This window comes from Ahaetulla prasina, chromosome 7, assembly GCF_028640845.1.
Source record: "Ahaetulla prasina isolate Xishuangbanna chromosome 7, ASM2864084v1, whole genome shotgun sequence".
NCBI lineage: Eukaryota > Metazoa > Chordata > Lepidosauria > Squamata > Colubridae > Ahaetulla > Ahaetulla prasina.
Window position 1 is genome coordinate 56,744,360 of NC_080545.1, and position 15,800 is coordinate 56,760,159.

Below are 15,800 nucleotides of genomic sequence, written 5' to 3' on the forward strand. Positions count from 1 at the left end.
TGTTCGAGGGACCACCTCCGTCCGCGTCGAGTACGGACCTCACAAGAAGACCCTGCCCATCACGATCGTCGAAGGGACCCTGCCCAGTCTGTTGGGACTAGACTGGTTTCGTGCCCTGGGCATGGGAGTGACTGGCATCTACAGAAGTGACTGTAACCTGAAAGACATTCTCTTTAACGAGTTCAAGATGTCTTCAAGGACTGCCTGGGCAAGTACAAGGGGACCCCTATTTCCTTCAATTTAGACCCCCAGGTAGCTCCCATTAGGCTAAAGGCGAGGAGAGTCCCTTTTGCCCTTAAGCCAAAAATTGACAAGGAGCTAGATAAGCTCATAAATCAGGGAATTTTGGTACCAGTCGATCACGCAAAGTGGGAGACGCCAATCGTCACACCCATAAAACCAGATGGGTCAATTAGAATTTGCGCTGACTACAAGGCGACGCTAAACAAAGCCTTACAGAAAAGCGCTTACCCGGTTCCCGTGGTGCAACACTTACTGCACTCTTTGGGGCAAGGGCAGGTCTTTGCAAAGTTAGACTTGGCCCAAGCCTACCAACAACTGCCCGTAGACGCCAACACAGCTGAAGCCCAAACGATTGTAACTCACAGGGGTGCCTTCAGATGCACCCGACTACAATTTGGGGTGAGTGTGGCACCGGGGTTGTTCCAAAACTTAATGGAACGACTCCTGCAAGGGCTCCCAGGGTAGTTCCTACTGATGATGTCTTAATATCAGCGGAAAACGAGAGGAACTGGGGAGCGATTAAGAAAGGTTCTGGGCATTTTCCGGCAGCCGGACTAAAGGTAAAGCAAACAAATGCCAGATAGGGGTCGAGTCCGTCGAATTCTTGGGCTACCGTATAGACAAGAAGGGAATTCACCCCACTGAGAGCAAAGTCAAGGCAATCAGAAAGGCCCCAGCGCCCAAAAACAAAGCAGAGCTGCAGGCATTCCTGGGGTTAGTGAATTTTTACGCGGTTTTTTTAAAAAACAAAGCGACCGTTGCTGAACCGCTGCACAAACTTCTAGGAAAAAATACTGTTTGGTCTTGGGGAAAGTCGGAAAGTAGGGCTTTTGAAACAGTGAAAAACCTGCTTTCAAGCGATAGCCTGCTCATCCAATATCATAACTCATTGCCTCTAGTGCTGGTTTGCGATCCCTCCCCTTACGGGGTGGGGGCTGTGCTCAGCCACAGACTCCCAAACAGCACAGAAGCCCCTATAGCCTTCTACTCTAGAACAATGTCCCCCCCAGAAAGGAACTATAGTCAGTTAGATAAAGAAGCGCTAGCAATTGTGTCAGGGGTGAAGAAATTCCACGAATATGTATTTGGGCGGGATTTTGAAATTGTGACTGACCACAGACCGCTGTTAGGAATACTGGCAGGAGATCGCCAACGCCTGTGGCACTTTCGCCACGATTGACTCGATGGACTATTTTCTTAGCCGCTTATTCGTACAAGCTGCAGCATCGGCCAGGAAAAGAAGTGGGGCATGCGGACGCTTTAAGCAGATGCCCACTACCAGAGGCGATCGAAGACCCCACCCCGGGGACGCCTGTCCTGTTGATTGACTCTTTGGACTCAGGCCCAGTCACCTCTAAGGAGGTGGCTCGGGCATCATACCGGGACATTGTGATAAGGACTGTACTCGGATGGGTACAAAGAGGGTGGCCCGCTGCGCCGGGCGAAAGGTTTAAGGAATTTGTTAAAAAGCGTGATGAGCTCTCGGCTCAAGGGGGGTGCCTATTATGGGGTGATCGTGTGGTGATTCCGGATAAATTAAGGGAAAAGGTATTGGACCTCCTCCACGAGGGTCACCCAGGGATCGTAAGGATGAAGGGGCTAGCAAGAAGCTATGTGTGGTGGCCACTCATGGATTCAGAAATTGCTGAGAGGGTAGGGAAATGCCAGGCTTGCCAAGAGTCCAGACCTCTACCACCAACGGCCCCAGTCAGGGAATGGGAAAACCCCAAGGGCCCTGGTCAAGAATCCACATTGATTTTGCTGGCCCTTCCACAGCCAAACCTTCCTAGTGGTTGTCGACGCTTTCTCTAAATGGTTGGAGATCATACTCATGAAATCCACGACAGCCGAGGCAGTAATCACAGCCCTGCGCCACCTATTCGCAACCCACGGGTTGCCTGACACTCTGGTGTCCGACAATGGTCCGCAATTCACGGCAGCCCAGTTTGAGGAATACTTGGCAGAGGAGGGCATCCGACATGCCCTCTCTGCGCCTTTCCACCCTGCGTCGAATGGCCTTGCAGAGCGTTCCGTCCGGAGCGCTAAGGAGGCATTGTCCAGGCTCAAGCCAGGTGACTGGCAAACAAAGGTAGATTTCTTTCTGGCCATCAGCACAGAACCCCAAGCACTGCTACAGGCAGAAGCCCAGCCGAACTCTTGATGGGACGGAAACTCCGGTGCCCACTTGACCGTTTGAATCCCCATTACACACCAGAGGGTTACCAGGGGGAAATAGAAAAAATGAGAGGAATGGGTATAGGCGACAGAGTGTGGGCCCGCAACTATGGGGATGGCCCAAGTTGGCTCGCAGGGCAAATCATAAAAGCGACCGGTCCAAAGTCATACTTGGTCGAGTTACAAGACAACCGAGTATGGAGGCGCCACATAGATCAGATAAGGAAACGAATAACAGAGCAACCCGAACCAAACGAGACAGATAGTGACCAATCCTTATTTGAACCCACAGCTGACCATAACCCGGAGGCGCAAGACTTAGCTGAGGTCCCGGAGGTCCAGCGACGCCATCAGGTTCCCGAGGGAATCGGCAAGGAAAATCACAAAAGTAATCCAAGGCCGGATGGCCAAGAAAAAGAGTCTGCAAGTAATCCAGGGCCCGTTGGCCTAGAGAAAGAGCTGGGAGGAGAAAACAGCCCCTCCGACCAGCTCAAAACACCACCCAGAACTGAACCGCGCAGGTCTGAAAGAACTAGGAGACGCCCAGGTTATTTGCGTGACTACGTCGAATAAGGACATGTAAATAAAATGTAAATAGAGGCAAAGTGTTTTCTGGGAGGGGAGGAGTGTTATGTATTCATGTTTGTACCTTTAAATATTTGAGCGGGAAATCAGCACGTTGCTGATTGGACGAAGCCTCCAGCAGAACTGTATAAAAGGAGAGGTTTTTCCCCCAGCCTGTTGCTGGGTTCACCCTATATTAAAGAGCTGTTGTCACTACCCTGGTCTCCAGCCTCGTTACTTCCAGAACTTAACAAGAACAAGTAGAGATGAGGATCCTTCACTGAAATGAAAGATAAACCCAGATGCTGACACATGCTGGGCTTCAGTTACATAGTAGCTGAATAAATGGTAAATTTTAGAACATTAGTGTAGAAGATGGCCAGGCTGAGGGAGGGGTCCGCAGCCTGGGGGGAGAGATCAAACGCATCACCAGTCATGAGTCCCTTTGCACTCACAAGAGATCTATGTCCAGCGCACCTTGAATTCCTTTGATTCTTATTTGCCACCAATATACTTTGGACATTAGTAGTTCAGATTCTTGTCGAGAGCTTAAGGTTGCAATAAATCTTTATACCAATTTGAACTGCCTGGATCAGGGGTGTCAAACTCGATTTCATTGAGGGTTGTATTTGACCTTGGAGCAGGGGTGAGATGCTCCCACTTTGGACTGGCTCGCCCGATCCGGTAGTGATGGTGGCTGGTGGGTTGGATGACCGGTAGCAAAAATCCCTGGCCCCGCCCCCTGCCTCTGCTGAGCCACACCATCAGCAGAGGTTTTGTTTTTTACTTTTAAAAGCAGTTTTTCTTCAGCCAAAAATATGCCTTTAAAAGTAAAAAAAAAGCTTTTGAGAATTCAGCTGACATCGGCAGAACCCTTTAAAAGTTTTTTTTTAACAACCTCTTCAGCCGAAGAGCTTGTTAAAACAATTATTTTAAGAGGTTCTGGGCTGCTATGAGGCAACTTCAGCTGAGATTGTCAGAGGAAGTTTTAAAATCTTTTTTTCCTCTGGCGATCCCAGATGAGTTTCCTGATCCTCACAGGCTTTTAAAATATTTTTAACAGCCCCCACTTACAAGAGCTCCCACCCATGCCCACCCAATGCCCCCTCACTTACCTATAATTACTGCTCCTTTCGGGCTGGCAAGCCATGCTTTACCTCAGCTACTGTAATCAGTTGCATCAGCTTGCAACTGACTATGCCTGCCTAAAATCCATCTTCTCGTGAGCAACTGAATCTGCCTGTTTTGCTGACTGAGGAACTGGGAGTTGAAGTCCACAAACCTTAAAGTTACTAAGGTTGGAGACCCCTGATCTAAAATAAATAAATAAATAATAAAATAAAATAAAATATTTTTGCAGCTTTCTGAAATTTGGTGTGTTTCTGTAGTGTTTCACTCTAACTACACAAACACACAAAATCTCACAAAGCTGTATGTGGCATTTTGTGTGTGTGTGTGTGTGTGTGTGTGTGAGAGAGAGAGAGTCAGTTGTGTTGTGTGTGTGTAAAGTGTGAAAGTTGGTTTTTGGTACCTCTTATTGTTTTGTATACTTTACTATTTTTATTATTTTTTGTTATTGGCCATGCCCACCCAGTCATCTGACCAACAAGCCATGCCCACCAATTAAGCCAGGCCCACAGAACTGGTAGGGAAATTTTTTTAGATTTCACCCCTGCCTTGAAGGCTGGGGTGGGCATGGCCAGGTTGGGCATGGCCAGCTTGACATCACGAATGTCAGGGGTGTCTGTGGTGGCCCAAGCACTCTGCCAGCAAAAACGGACTCGAGAGCTCCATTTTCAGCTGTGACAGCCTCCTGCTGCCCTCTGCCAGTGAAAACTGGGTTCAGGGGACCACATGATCCATTTTCACTGGCAGAAGGTGGCAAGAGGCAATTACAGCCGAAAACGGAGCCTGGGAGGGCCACATGTGGCTTTCCTGAGCTCTGTTTTTGCTGGCAAAGGCACCATGGGGCGGTCCTTTGCTGTTTCTAGGGCAGCCCCACAAGCCAAATCTAAGCACCACACAAGCCGGCTCTGGCTCCCAGGCCTTGAGTTTGACAACCCTGACCTGGATCTTTTGATTTCTCTGGGGCTTCACAATTAGAACAATCTGAGTCCACAGAGATATTTCAGATATATACTCATAACTACAAATCTTATTATATCTTTAGAAACCTAGACAGCCATGTTCTCTTGCTTAAATACTACGATTCAAAATCTGAATGATAAATATCTGGTGTAGAGTCCTCGGACTCACACAGCCGGCTCAAGCCTTGCCAACTGCAGATGGCTGCTGATTGGCTAAGATGCGAGCCAGCTAGGAAGCAGGAAATCCGAGGCGCAGCTATTGGCACAGCCTTCTGACAGCCGGGTATATAAGATCCAGGGGAAGGGCCTTCTCTGTGGGGGCTCCCACCCTCTGGAACGAACTCCCTCCAGGACTTCGCCAACTTCCGGACCTCCGAACCTTTCGTCGCGAGCTTAAAACACACTTATTTATCTGCGCGGGACTGGATTAGATTTTAAAGTTATAGGTTTTAAGGGGTTTTTATTATTTATACTATTTTAAATTTGGGGCAATAGAATAAGTTTTTTAATTGTTTTTTAATCTGTATTTATATGTATTTGAACTGCCTGTGAACCGCCCTGAGTCCTTAGCGAGATAGGGCGGTATATAAATTTGAAAAATAAATAAATATAAATAAATAAAATCTGTCAGAAGGCTCGCTCGGAGTTCTGTTGTTGATGTCTGATTGTTCTTGTTCAGCGCCTGTTGTGCTGGTTAATAAAGACTGATGTTGATGCCTGCCTGTCTGCCTCATCTTTGCCCACTCCTCTAATATTTATTATCTGGATTTTGGGAAATTAATCAAGCATATTAATGGGGGGAGTAACCTTTTAGTATTGGTTACTTTCGGCGTGAGCTGAAAACGCACCTATTTATTCAAGCGGGACTGGATTGAAATTTTATTGGGGTATTTATGTTTTAAGATTTTAAATGGTTTTAAAATTTCGGCCACATTATAATATTTCTTTTTAACTTCTTTTTAATGTTTATATATTGAATTTTTACTTGGCTGTACACCACCCTGAGTCCTCCGGGAGAAGGGCGGTATAAAAATCGAAATAAATAAATAAATAAATAAATAAATGTGTGGGGGGAGAGGGTTAAATTTGATGAAGTTTTAAAATAAATAAGAACAAATATAAAATAAATATGGAAAATCCACTTTCCTAATTCCGTAGAACAGAGACTAAAATCTCTGTCCTGCAGGATCCAATGAATGAAAGTGGTACTTCTTATTCCTACATTTTACTTCCAGATAAGTAAATGCGCTCTACTGACCATACCTTCAGCATTCGAGATATGAAGTGGCCATTTGGAGAATGTTGTGCCTCACACACACACACTCACCATTGAAATATGGAGAGTGCAGTAGCAGCTGGTTTTACTTGTGCTGCCTTTATTTGGATCTAATTTAGAGGTGGAGAGGTGGGGGTGAGGAAAAGTCAAATAAGGAACGTCTCTCTGTGTTACATGTGTTTTATGCTTTTTTTTTTTACAGGCAGGTGGCCAAATGTGAATAGTGCACATGCATTAAGTTAGAGTTGATCTGCTGTCAAGCTTTGCAAAAATGAAGTGCTTTGTTTATTGAGATCGCAAGCAGGTTGCTAACTGTGAAATATGTGGACATTATAAATAACCAATATGCTATTGAGAACATGGGTTGCCAAATGTAAAACCTCCCTTGGTTTGTTGCTTATTGAGTTCTGCAAGCGGGGTCAAAGAGTGCAAGTGTGTGGATTAAGGACTTCAGGCCAATTACCACAGAAATATATATTTGCTGTTATTATATTATTTATAGACTGTGCTGTTCAAGTAAATCGATTGTTGTTGCTTTTTTGTTCCACTACTTCAGGGTCCCTTTGTGAAAGCAGGTAGCAAATTGCTTCCACAATTTATTATAAAAATAGTAAAAATGTTCTTCATTTTTTTAAACAAAAATTCCTGCTGCCATTTTTAAAAATAGTTTGATGATAAATAGCATTTGGAATGGACTAGCAATCATCTGTTTTTGAGGTCTAAGAGGACAAATTAAGCAGAAAGGAACTTATTTTGCTTTCCCATTGTTCCATTTTAAGTTGTTCTATCAGAACTGGTGGATACAGCATTTCTGCCTAGAAAATGCTTTGCTTCATGATGCAGAACAGAGGAGGGATCAGCCAATTTCTGCTTTCCTTCTCTATTATGCATTTTTATGTATATAAAAGGGTTAAAACTAGATAGCTAAAGGTGCTCCTTTTCAAACTGCCCATACTAACTATCCACAGCATTTGTCAGCCCTACAAATCAGGCCAGAAAAAGAAACCGATGTCCTATATGTTGGAACTACATTATTTTATTTATCTTATTTTTTTATTTTGTCAATAATATATAAGATAACAGGTAAAAGTATAAACATAATTTGGATACATGAAAAGAGTAAATAAAAAGGAATATTAGGACAGGGACTGTAGGCACGCAGGTGCTCTTATGCACGCCCCTTTCAGACCTCTTAGGAATGGGGTAAAGTCAACAGTAGACAGTTTAAGGTTAAAGTTTTGGGGGTTTGGGGAAGAAACTACAGAGTCAGGTAGTGTATTCCAGGCATTGACTACCCTTTTACTGAAGTCATATTTTCTGCAATCGAATTTGGAGTGGTTTACCTTGAATTTGTATCTATTATTTGCTCATGTATTGTTGTGGTTGAAGCTGAAGTAGTCATTGACAGGTAAGGACATTGTGGTAGATAATTTTATGTACTATGCTTAGGTCAGACTGAAGTCGGTGTAGTTCTAAATTGTCTAAGCCCAAAATTTGGAGTCTGGTGGCATAAGGTATTTTATTGCAGGTAGAGGAGTGGAGGACTCTTCTCATAAAATATCTCTGGACTCTCTCTATTGTATTTATGTCCAATATGCAGTGTGGGTTCCAGACAGATGAGAATTAATTAAGACAGACAATAATTAATGTTACATTAATTGTAACAGCAAGAGTAGCAGAATCTTGCAAGTCTGAATGTGTTTTCTACAGTATTGTTTCCATTGGATCTGAAAGAATATTTATTTATTCATTTAACGATCATATTCATATGGCCACTCATCTCACAGAATGTGACTATGGGTGACATACAATAAAACCATAAATAATATTAAAATAGATGTGATTTAAAAATATAGATGTCATTATTTTAAAAAGCCTAGGCAAGAACATTGAATGTTATGAACAGTAGAACCACTTCAGCAGAGAATCATTCCCTGACACCCCAGGCACCTGTTGAAACAGCCAAGTGCTCAGGGATTTCTGGAAGGGTGTCAGGGAATGAGCAGAGAACAGCCAAGTGTTCAGGGGTGGGGGGACCACAGAGTGGGTACCATGAGAAAAAAAGCCCATCTTCTGGTCCCACCAAATCTAACTCCTTATTTGATGGGAGCCACAGCAGTTATTCTCTCGGATCTGATAGGATGGGCAGGTGTCACTGGGAAGAGGCAGTTACACAGTAACCTAAACCCATGCCTTGATGGTCCAAGTCAGCACCTTGAATTGGACCCAGAAGCAAACTGGCAGCAAATGTAGCTCTTGCAGTGGAGGTATAATGTGTGCTATTCTAAAGGCATACATATCTTCCTGCATTGCCACATTCTCCATCAACCAGAAGCTTCCTGATAGTCTTCAGAGGAGCCCCATGTAGAGTGCATTGACCAAGTGAACAAGACATGAGTGACAGTGAGCAATTATTTCCTTTAACAGATAGAACTGAGAATACAGATTGTCCTTGCAAAGTCCTTCGCCCTTGTATGTCTTGCCAATTGTCTCTTCCTTGCTTTCTATCTGTTTTGCCACTTAGCAATTTTGACATTAGCTAATATTAACAAATAAACTTCAAACTATATTTTTGCTAGCTGAACTGACTGGCAGTTGTGTTTGCTCTCATGTGAATCATTGAGTGGGAGTGTGGTGGATACATACTAAACTGGTCATTAGCTACAATAATTTTCAAAAAACAACCAACCCAACCAACCAACCCCAGCCAAATCAAAACATTCCAAAGAAATATCCAATTGGGGCAATTTATTCCAAGTTTAGGACAAAGTTTCTTGCTTTCTTTTGTGCATACCATTGATTAACACAAGTTAATATATTAAATCTTTTTTAACAGTTATATTAAATAACCCACTTCAAAGTTCAATTTTTTGCAATACTTTGTGACAACTGATAGAAATCAATATTTCTAAGAGCAATGAATCACTTCCAAGTCAATGTTTTGCATCAAATTGAGTTCCTAATTACCTCACTGACACCAACTCCTTAAAGACGAAATCTGCTTCTGTTCTTTACTAGCTGTAAAACATAACAAGTTACAGTGAGGTACCCAAAATTATACAGTATATTATTTCCAGCAGTGAACGAATAAATTACTGACATAGATGATATACAGACAGTGACAAAATTGTTGCAAGAATAGAACATCCAGTTCACAACAAAGTCTCTAAATCACAAATGACTTTGATTAAACTGATAACTTATATCTTGAAATGTTGCATGTACTGTTTGTGCTGATTCAGACTGTGCTTGGGATATAAACATAGGTCAGTTTTCAACACCTCCTTCTCATTTTCTAACTGTTAGGGATTCAGTATTCTGTGATCAGATTCTTTGTCACTAATATTTGACATTAAGAGAAATAAAAATGAAGAAATGTATCCTTAAGATTTGTGTCTTCCGTCATAGGAGAATTATAAAATAGAACTTGGAAAACAAATACGTTTTTAAAGTATATGTTGATATGTTCAAAGGGTGTTTTAATTGGCACAAATCACATCAGCATTTGAAACTGAGCTTCAGGAGGTACTTCAGATATCCTGTTTTCCTAGGGATTAGTGACATGGATGGTTGCTAAGGAAATAGAAGAAATTTAAACAAAGGCTCTTCTCTTTGAGAAGGAGAAACTTTTGTGCATTTTCCAGGGCTGTTTGTTGGATCATTTATTTTGTGGAACTTTGTGCTTTAAATAGCCACTTTTTTTTTTTTTTTTTGCCAAGCCACATCTAAAGTTAGTTTGATTTATGATTCAAGAAAGCTATTGGCCTACTACGTCTGGCAGCCACATGAATAATCTGTCCTTTTGAAAGAGCCTTACTGGCATGTGCAATGCAGAATTTGACTTCTTTCCCTGTTGGCATGACTGTACAGACATTCCTTTATCGTAAATTTTAATCATCGCAATGCCAATGGCACCAATTTTTCCAATTATGGATGGTGACTGCATTCCTAAGAGGACCAATACAAGAATTTATTGTGCTACCTTTCATGAGTTGACTATTGGGACCTAATTATACCCCGAGGAGAGAAAAACACACCAATCTCTCAGCTTGGAAATCCTTTAGGAAGATTTTTTTTTCTAATGGACACAGAACTCATTTAGATATTATGTTCATGTTTTTAAATCACAAATCACAAGAAGCACATAATATGATAACATTTAAATCTTAAAATCTTATTAAACATTTGTACAGGTAGTCTTTCACTTATGACCACAATTGAGCCTAAAATTTATGTTAAGTGAGAAATTTGTTAAGTGAATTTTGCCCCATTTTACAACTTTTCTGGCCGCATTTGTTAAGAAAATCACTGCAGTTGTTAATTTGGTAACTTGGCCATTAAGTGAATCTGTTTCCCCATTGACTTTGCTTGTCAGAAGGTCGCAAAAGGTGATCACATGAGCGGTCGAAAATAGGAGTCAGTTGCTAAGCATTGTAATTTTGATCACATGACCAAGGGGATGCTGCAATGATTGTAAGCGTGAAAAATGGTCATAAGTCACTTCTTTCAGTGATGCTGTAACTTCGAACGGTCATTAAATGAACTGCTGTATGTCAAAGACTACCTGTATCCCTCTGAAATATGAAAAGCCTTGCAAGAATCTAAAAAGAAGGTAAAAATTTGTCCATCTGTTTATCTTACTAGGAAATGTGCAGCTGCATAAAAAAATTGCAGCTACTTGTCATAGGGCTACTGAATTGGGATAATGTAGATAATATGCATTCCATAACGTGGCAAAGTATAATATGTAATGGACCATCCTTTTTTTGACAAAAATATAATTTGAAAGCCTAATGTTCCAGTCTCAGTTCCTACCATCTTGATATAGATATAGGAAATATTCATCTCTGAAACCTTAGAGAGATATTGCCAATCAGCATAGATGGTATCAACTTAATGGATCAATATGTTAAACCCTAATAAGGTAATTTCTGTGTTTCCTAAAGTAGTTAAATTATGATCTGTAGCCTGTGAAGTCATGCTGTTTCATTGTTTAATGCAGTTCATAAATCTGACTCAGTCTGGGAATCAATACAGAAGTAAATCACATTAAAATGATGGGCAGATGTCAAGATTTATGCTGGAGTGTCTGGATAATTTTGCTCTGTCCATCTCTACCCTCTGTCATATCCACCTTTGTCAATAGTTTTGTATAGTGCAGGGGTATCAAAATGGCGGCCCCTGGGCTGGATGCATCACATGCAGGCCATGCCCTCCCCAGCTCCATGAAGGGGAAAAATGTCAGAATACGTCAGGTGACGGCAACGTGACGCCGTGCGTTTAACACCTGTGATCTAGTGTAGGGGTCTCTAACTTTGGCAGCTTTAAGACTTTGCTTTGCTGGCTGGGGAATTCTGGGAGTTGAAGTCCACAAGTCTTAAAGTTGCCAAGGTTGGAGACCCCTGACCTAGTGCAATCTTCCATCTGCCAGACCTAGACTGCAAAAATATTACTGGCTAGTACAGATAGTCCTTGACTTACAAGCACAGTTGAGCCCAAAATTTCTGTTGCTAAGTGAAACATTTGTTAAGTGAGTTTTACTTCATTTTACGACTTTTCTTGCCACAGTTGTTAAGTGAATTACTGCAAGTGTTAAGTTAGTAACATGGTTGTTAAGTGAATCTGGCTTCCCTATTGAGTTTGCTTATCAGAAGGTTACAAAAGGTGATCCCACAACTCCTGGACACTGCAACAGTCATAAATATGATCCAGTTGCCAAGAGTCTGAATTTTGATCATGTGACCATGGGATGCATCAATGATTATAAGTGTGAAAAACGGTCACAGGTGACTTTTTTCAAATGGTCACTAAATAAACAGTTGTAAGTTGAGGACTACCTATAGATAACTTCAAAAATTAAACATCTTTTTGCTGCCATTTTCAGTCATCCATATTTTGATTATCCAAACTCAGTAGCTGTACTTTCTTGACAACCAGTGGGATGAAATCTGGGGGACAGTAACATTACAGCGAGGCTCATCCAAATACCATGTATTTTAATGTATTTGAGAGAAAGTGAGGAGGGGAAGAGAAAAAAAAGAAAAGTTCTTATGCATGTGAAAGAAAGTTGGGCAAGAGTAGACAGGCTGTATAATTGTAGGATGTTTTTTAATCTGGATGTGCATTTAATTGTAAAAACAATCACAAATCATCATAGTTCTCTTTTAATTTGTCATATCCTCTTTTCTTAGATTATCTTACTGGCCATTTGGTTAATAAAAAATAATCATCTCACTGATTTTCCAATGGTTGATGTTTGCAATAATTTAGTAGTATGAAACAGTTGAAGAAATCCCAATAGGGAATGGTCTAGCCCAGGGGTCTCCAACCTTGGCAACTTTAAGCCTGGAACAAACCTGGCTGGGGAACTCTGGGAGTTGAAGTCCGCCAGGCTTAAAGTTCTTTGTATAGAACAGTTCACACATAGAACATTTCTGATATTGCTACTGCTAACATATAAACACATTTATCCTGTGTTCCATATTTGGGTATTTTTAAAGCAAAAAATAAGGGGTGACACTAAGCAAAAGACTGGACTTCAGAGGTTAGGATTCAAATGCACAAAATATTAGAAGAATTCTAATATTGATTAGGGGAAGTGGAGTAGGAGAGGAAAATTGTTCCTATTCCACACCTGGATGATGCTCCATTGAAAGTATGGTTAAGCATTTGAAGTAATCAGGTAATATATTTCATTCAAGTGAGTAACTGCCTGCCTGTATGTCTGTCATCAATTTCTTTCTCTTTCTTTCTTTCTTTCTTTCTTTCTTTCTTTCTTTCTTTCTTTCTTTCTTTCTTTCTTTCTTTCTTTCTTTCTTTCTCTTTCTCTCTCTTTCTTTTCTCTTTCTTTCTTTCTCTTTTTCTTTTTCTTTCCAGCTATCATCCATCCATCCATCCATCCATCCATCCATCCATCCATCCATCCATCTATCTATCTATCTATCTATCTATCTATCTATCTATCTATCTATCATCTTGTAATTATTTCAATACTTGAAGTTGTACAATATTTCTCTCTCTCTCTCCCTCTCCCCCCCCTCTGCAATTTGTTTCTATGACAGCAACAATGGAATAGGAAAAAAGACTCAATGAAGATCAAGTATATACATAACATGGCCAGCTGTCATGGTAAGTTACGGCGAGGGTAGAACCTACCTCTATCATGAGATCTCCAAACCCTGTCAGTTGATTGAGAATATGGAACTTTGAAAGAGATTTTAATTCTTTCTGATAAGAGGGATAGAGTTTTTTTCTTAGGTATATTCAAATATGATATTTACACCTGGGCATATAACTTCATTTGTTGAAATGCTAAACATTTTTTTCTCTTTGTAGAGTAGCATAAACTAAAAAGACTTACATTTCAAGGAAGACTACTTTCCATTTTGTCAGCTAGATCAATATGAGATTGGAAATTCTTTACAGTTGTTTCCATAGCGATTTATCACTGCTACTGTCACAATTGACATCAGTTATCACAATGAACATCACCTCCAACATAAGGCTTCAGAAATGCCAATTTCACAGTCTGTGCACAATGACAACTACTTCTAGCTTAGTAGTATGAAATATCACTAGAGTTTGTGTATGTGTTTTGGGAATGGGAGGTTTAAAGAAAGATGTTAAGCTTATATATGAAAGATAACTCAAAAAGATTTGGAAGAGGTATAAGGATTACTCTAGCAATTCCATAGCATAAAATCAAGACACTCCTATTTTTTTCCTTATTCGAAAGGGAATTCTTTCACAGACAGCCCTTAAGCAAAAAATTGGAAATTTTCTACCTGACCTGATAGCCATAGCAGTTATTTACCGCCCCCCCGCCCTTGTACAATGGGAATGCATATATAGAGTAATGAAATATGTCACATGAAAAATCACAGAAACCACAGAAAATAAAAAAGTTAAGGGCATCAGACAAACAGGGAAATATAATTACATGAAATAAAGGATGTCAGTCAATATAAGGACAAACAAATAGCCTTAAGGCACATCAAGAAAGTCTGATAAAAGAAGCACAAGTTTCCTTGTAGCAGAAAAGATGGTCACTGTGTACAAAAGATTATGGTCAAAGATGCAAAATAAATTATACATTCCATGAATTAAACATTGGAGGAAAAAATGGAATTCTCAAGATTCAAATAAACCTTGTTTTGTGGAAATTGGGCAATACCAAAAATTCTATACAAAAGAGGACATGGAGTTGGATGGCTGGGTGAACCATGAGAAATATTTTGCGTAACAGATAGTATAATGAAAAATGCAACCATCCATACATTTTCCTATTAATAGTTTGCGAGAAAGGTTCAGGGCATAAAATATTATAAGACATATTGAAATGGAATGAAACTATGCAACAGCACTTTTATGTATTTGTGATAATGCAGAAATTGGCAGGAATCCATTGTAAGCAGGGTGCTTATTTGATAAACCATTCCCAATACATGAGATTGTAGATTGGTGTTCTTGGACTCCTTGACAGCAAATTCTATCGAGAGAAATTATAGCTCAGCACCATAGCACGTTTTGTGGGGAAAAATATACCTTTCTAACATTAATCTATAATATTTCCAGTTCTAAAGGAGTTTGACTAGGGTGGCTGGTGACAACATTGGCCTAAATCATTGGCAATAAAAGCTGGAGCATGGCTTCACAGACATCACATAGTATTGTTGAATCTAAGCAGGTTTGTGCTTGGTCAAGGCTGAAATAGAACTGGGGCTCTTAAGTTCTGCAGTTACAGAAAAGTGGTGATTGAAATATTATCACTAAAGATAAAAAGGTGGAGTGTAGTCAATATAAGGCAGATTTTTATATTCATATACTTTATCATGCTAACTTGTGTTTAATTTTTTTTTGAGTATTTTGTTCTATTTCATTTACTGAAAGAGAGGTCCCATATTTGTATGGCAGCTCTAAAGAGCTTTAGTTTATATTCCTGGGAATATGTGTACATAACAAATCATGGGTAGAATTCATTGTGACCTCACATAAAACATAATTCTTAATATTCTTGCCGGTTTATGTTCAGCTTACTAAAATCACTTGCATTCTACCCAAATGCAAAAATCATAGTTTTGTGTAAAACCTTGAATAATATTTCACATAATGGTATCAATCTGGTTTGAACAATGAAAAGTGAAAATTAAAGAGAGATGAAATTCAGTTACCCCATCAATTCTAAGTAATAAATCTGACTAGAACAAGTAATGTTTGTTGATAATTCAAGAACAGTGGATACACTTACTGCAGTTTACAGGATAAGTACAGATTTATAACCAAATGTGTAATCTCAAATGTAATTTCAACATATCTTTTTTACAATGCTCACGTAGAGAACATCAGCTGTATTAATAGGTCTTCTTTATCAAAATTATCTCAAAACAAGCCACCAACCACTGTACAATTACAAACCACCACCACATTTTTAATTTGTACATGAATATGAGGGAGTT